A 6426-nucleotide genomic window follows, 5' to 3' on the forward strand; every position below is an offset into this window, starting at 1 on the left:
TTTTTTTTCCGTTCAAACCGTAACAATTCTTAACAAAATATTCTCTTTCCATGTCAGAAGTACAGCTTATCAACAGAGAAGAGCCGTTTAAAGCCTATGAATGAAAAACATGAGCAACATGCAGTAAGTCCTTCCAAAGCTGTACACTATTATAAAGGATTGATTTCATGCAGAATGGCTGAACATAGAAAAATGAACTTTAGAGAATAGAATTTGATCGTTATGTTACAGAGAGAACTGGAGTAACAGGACAATTAGAAAGGCACAGTTTTGTCTAGATAATAAAGTGACATTTGAAGAAACACAAGGAGAGATCTGCAAACTGTTGGTCATATGCAATAGCAGCCAACTGAGAAAGGGAAACAAACTGTAGATGAAGACACTTAGGTTCTCCTGGAATTTAAGCAGTGTAGAGACTGAGAACCAATGGTGAGGTGTGAAGGGCATGAGAGAAGACTCCAGAATGGGTGTAAAACAAGAGGAAAGTGTTGCTCACACTGAGGACTTATGGATGTCTAGCAGCATAGTGAGATCAAGTGCATACAACCTAATTCAGAGAGCTTTCATACCACTCCCTTTGCTTTTGCATGAACTACTATTAGTTCATGCTACAGGTGCTCAGGTTTACAGAACCACAGTTGCCAACTAGCTGCTCATGCTTACTGACATTTGATATCATAAAGAAGGAATGCTCCGGAGGAGGTATACTAGGGAAAGCTGGAAGTGGGATGTACAGAGGTGGTGGATGAAGCAAGGCTTACGTGGTAGTATGCGGCTTGCTAGCTCATGAAGCTGGAGCCTCAGAGACAAGGAAGACATAGAGGGAATAGGACAACAACTAGATGTATTTGAATTACTTGAATATAAATGGGAGATTAAAAGAGAAGAAGAATTAAACAAATGATGAAATATGTCATTTTAATTTAACTAATTATTTGTATGAAACAGGAGATAAAATAAATATCAATTATTCATTGAGAGCCACATTCATTGGGTTGGATTTAAATATATATAAAAATTAATATGGCTTTTACACATTTAAGATGTTTATTTAATGGAAATGAACCATGTGATGCACTAAGGGATTATTATTTAAAAATAGCAGAATTTTATGATGCAGAAAAAGGCGGAATCTTAATAGTTTCTTTCATTTATATTTTATGTGCAGAAACCCCAGTATAAAAAAATTATAAGAAGCTGACTTGAACTAACTCAAAAGTACTAAAAGTAGTACTGCTTTCTCTTTTTTTTTTTTTTTTTCTTTTTCTTCTCTAAAACTTACTCACTTATGCTGAAATATTTACTTCAGTTAAGAGCGTGAGAGTACAATTAAAACACAGCACTGCTCTGTCACATAAGCATAAATTCACTCTTAGGTGTTCAAAGGATTTTGTGGTAAATCTTACTTTAGTTTCTGTTGACTATTAAAAGAATTGTATGAGTGAACCTCTTGTGAAAAAGCAAAGTTCTAACTTAGTAATTGGCTAAAATAAATAGATTTTTTGCTCCTGTTGTGTCTTACAGGTGGGCTTTGCACTTTAGTCTTTCCCAGAGCCGTACAGGGAGCTATGCAAAGGATAGCCGTGTAAGCTGGAGTATGGCCACATCTGCACCTGGCCTTAGCAAGGCTCCTTGCAGAAATAAAAAAGCCCATGACTTCTCCAATCACATCCAGTGCTTTACTAAGACTCTTTATATCACATCCCAAATAAAGATGCTTTACCCAATGAAAAAATTTCCATTCCAAACCCACATGAAATCATAATTATACGGAAACATCAGCTAATGAAATTCTCTCCTCCCCCAGATTTGATCATTTCTAATGGAATTATTCATTCAATATACATGTTATATGTGTAATATATAAATTTATAAATAAATTGGCAGTTAAACAATAATGAACATACAAAGAATGCTCAGTATACCGTGCCCACCAATGGCACAGGGATTATGTTCTTCGTATATGGCATATGGTGAATATCTATAGAAACTTAAACTGTTTAGATCAGACTAACGAATTACATTTCTTTCATTATTTTAATAGTAGATATTTTATAAAAACATTATCATCTAATACTCATCCAAAATTGTTTTCCCCTATTTTGTGTGAAGTTTGCTTAAATTAGGAGATCAACCTAAAATGTAGCAAATAGTCATGGTCAGACACACACTCTGCAAACTAAAAAGAAAAAGTGACAAGCCTCCCTCAGCACACTGTCATAAGTTTTTCCTTAATCTCACTGTTGCTCACGACAGAGAAACTCAACCAAACTGTTTTTCTGTGCACTCACTGGGCGGTGTTATCCATAGATCAGATTAAAAGTATAACTCCTTCTTTTCAAACAGCTGTCATGGTGGTGTGCATGTCTGCTGCCTGTAACAAATTCAGTGACACGCACCCTGGGGTGCAGGGATACAGTTTGCCAGAAGCAAAGGTACCAGAGTATTTCATGGTTCAAAAATAGCTGATCTTAGACTTCTAATGGCTAAAAATTCTGACGTCATTGGGCAAAAGGAAACAAGGTAAGAAAGCAGCTACATATAGAACTAACATTTATGCTTGACTAGAGGCAGTGAGAAAATAATAAAATTGGTTAGCTGATGAGACACCCTACAGGAATTTTTCACAAAAACAGGAAAACAGTGTTAAACTGACATTTACTCATCAAGCCACCAACCAGAAGTGCTTGGGGCACCCCCTACACTGAAGCAAAATGCCAGAGCTGTATAATGATTAGACTTTGATGGATTCCACTGATGTCCCAAAGGCTGTTCCATTTCTATTTTTTATTTCTTTCATCTGATCTTCATCCGTAATTTGACAAACTATTTTTAAGTGCCTGTTTTCCTTGTGATTTGTATATTCCAGGCTTACAAAACAAATTAACTCAGTATCTTCACTTGATCTCTGACATAGTATATGTTGTTTAACTGGCACCATAATCTGAAATCCAGTCAGTTTAGGACTCTAGAAGTAGTGACAAAGTCTAATTACTTTAAGAATACCGCCAAAATAATCCTACAGCCAAGATCCCCCAAATTTGCATGCTCTTAATTCACATTCTACTATTATTTTCATTTTTTACTCTCTGAATTATGCTCTACTGGGTAAGAGAGGAAGAGATATACAAAAATATTCATAAAGTTTTTGTGCAGAAAAATTCTGTGTTGCTCAAAAATGAATCTCAGTGAATGGTCCTCAGTAGCAAAGGCAGACAGCACATATGTAAAAGGTAGATGATCACCATCACAGTCATAAAGATGCTGGGGGAAATTGGAATATGGTAGAAAACATTTTGTGCAGCGATTTTTCCTTCTGTATTAAAAGATGTTTTTGGCTGAAGAAAAACATCTGGAAGGTGCCACTTGCAAGGAAAGATTTTCAAGTATGGAGACTACTACTTCAAAGAAGAAAGGAAGAAACTGTTTTCTATGTTTGCTCTGAGCAGTATAAGTAAATGACATAAATTATAATAAGAGAGATTTAGCTTGATAGTAAAATGGTCAGTCTGCAGAGGCTACAGCATCTCTTATTGAAAGAATTACAGGTAAATTTTCCTTGGTGAGAACAAACCTGCCAAGTTTCTTTAACCTAATTCATAATAACTGCTTGCCACAAAAAGCCATTATAAAAAGAAAATTCCTCTAACTTCTCAGAACTAAAATTAATTTATGGGTATTCCAAATCAGCACATAAATAGAATCAGAAAATTACACAGGTTTTTCTTCATTAAAAAGCAGAAAATACTAGTGAACAGGGTTAATTTATCTGCATGTGCACTTGGGGCAGGATTCAGCTGCTCAGGCATTAATTTAGTGCCTTTTCAGCCACTTCACCGTACCCAACTGGAACAAAGTAGATAGAGGAAGCCCTTCTGATCTCATCAGTATTCAGAAACCTATTCTGTCTGCTAGTCAGAAGAGAAACTGGGAAAGGTGACAGGAACTCAATTTGAGACAGATATATGAAAGCTTCTCTGTACTTCTTGTTGCAATAGCATTTGAACTTACAGGTCTGCTACCTACTAAAGGCTAACATAGATTTAACCTACTAACCTTAAGTATTAATGATTTGCCTTTCTTTTGCATTCTAAAGCAAGATTTTAAAAATTTATTCATTCCTAGAAACTGTCCACAAAGACTGGAAACCATTTTCACTATTTGTTTTTAATAAAGCTACCAGACATTTTGTCTGACAGAGTATAAGAATGACTGGTTCCAAGTTGTTCCATGCTTTTTGAGTTCACTTAGGGGAGCCAATCCTTCTGCTAAAGAGAAAATCAACAAAAAACAAAACAAAACAAACAACCCTACTGTTGACCTGTCACACAATTCATCCACTTTTGTGTATTTGCATGTACCAACAGGAATCTTGCACCCTCAGAATCAAAATTATTCCTCAAATATTCCAGTGTTTTATTCATCTCTGAATATTGAAAATGAGCAGTAGGTTTTAATACTATAATAGGATGGGAAGTACCGTGATATCATGGTGGCAAAGTCTTTACCTACAACAAATGAGAACAAGCCCAGACACAGCAGCCTCAGGTACAGAAATGAAGGAAAAGAGCTGCTAACCTCTGGAAGGCTCCCAGTACAGGATGCAGGAACCTCCAACAAGATACTCTTATTTCTGCTGCCAGTTCTTAAATGAGATCTAGGAAGGGGTGGATCCTGGCTCTACTTGTTCTTCACTCAGGCTTACTGCATGCACCTGAGCTCTCCTGGGTAGACCTTGCCTTCCCACCAGGTGGTCAATCACTGCTTCAAACTGTGACTTAGTGTTTCCTCTGCACAGATAATTGGCATTTTTTAGTAACCTGTTTGAAGATCAAAGCTGAATAATAACAAGTGACTTGTTTTCTACCTATCATGTTTGTGCTACATAATAAATCTTTAACAATTAGAAAAATACTCAGATACTGTGGTGATGGACATTGTACAAAGAGAATATATCAGATGATTGTTAAACTTCATTTTTGAACCCGAGCAAAATTGAAAGGCATGAAGGGGCAAAGAGAAACTTCCTAAAGGAAGTACACATTATCACAAGTTAACCATTAATTAGTCAATAATTACAAGATGCTGCTAAAGGAGATATGCGTCTGTCAGATTACATTGTATTTACATTTAAGTAAAGCAGTAAAGACTTGCATTGCATTATATAATCAGTGATGAATTCTACAGCACAAGACAAGTTGTTCATGTAATTTTGTTCTATGTTCTTTGCAAGAATGCATCTTTTTTAGTTGTGATTGTAGACAACAAATGCTCACATCTGGAATATGTGTATTACTTCTTAATAGTAGTCTGCTATGTAGGATGTGCTAATATAATATGTTTTTAAATCAATCACGGGAAGAAATAATAACTGATTGCACATCTCTATTTCTAAAATTTAATATTTGTTCATTGTTTTGAACATCCCATATATTTTGTTCTGAGGAAAATAACAGAAATTTACCGCTTGAAAGATATATGTTCACCTCCCGAAAGCTGTGTTTTTATTTATCCAAATACAACAATAAGTTTTTGCTCCTTAAAGAAAGTAAGCAAAGGCATGATTTTCAACTGGAAAATCCTTTGAACAAACCAATTATACCAAAGGAAAATGCTCTACCTCCTAAGTCATATAGATGACTTCACCCTGGAATTTAGTCCATGCTTGAGCACTATTCCAATTAACTTTGTTGTATGGAATGAGAGAAAAATATAATTCATGTTTTTTTGGTTTGTTTCTTTTTCTGATTTATCTAAGCTGCAGTGAATAAAAATTGCACAACTGCATCTGAATGTTTTCTTTAATTCTAATTTGTGATTAATCTCTTTATGCTTCCTACATTGTCATCTGTCTCAACAACATTAAATTCCAATTTGTTGACATCTGGTGCAGGCTAAATCAAATCAAAGATGTTTGACATTGCAGAGCTGTACTCAACAAGCTCCAGACAAACGGCAGAGACTGGACAGAATTTCTCAAGTGCTGTAACAGAACTCCCTCATACTTAATCCACATCGAAAAATAATGTGAGAATCAAGTGTTAGGAAAGAAAGAATCAAAAATTCAGTGGAGAAAAAAGAGGTCTAGTTTCTTCTGTTTACATGTAAGTGTAAACTAGTGTAATTCTACTGGAGTCAGGTGAATTGTATTGGATAGGGAAAAAATAAAATAAGGAGGGAGAATATACATATCATTACTTTGTAAAGAAGTTGTTAGTTTTTATATTTTGATGAACATTCTTTATTATTCATAAATGTATCACTCTAGTCCCCTTGTACTACAGTTATAAATAAGCTTTCCTTAAACAAAATCTATCTACTTGAAGTTTTGGCTTATGTAATGAATAAAAGTTTTCTCCAGAAATCTGAAGCAGAGTCAATGGAGTAATGCAGAAACAGGAGGTTTCAAACTAGGAAATGATCTCA

This window comes from Coturnix japonica, chromosome 3 (genome assembly GCF_001577835.2).
Source record: "Coturnix japonica isolate 7356 chromosome 3, Coturnix japonica 2.1, whole genome shotgun sequence".
Lineage (NCBI taxonomy): Eukaryota > Metazoa > Chordata > Aves > Galliformes > Phasianidae > Coturnix > Coturnix japonica.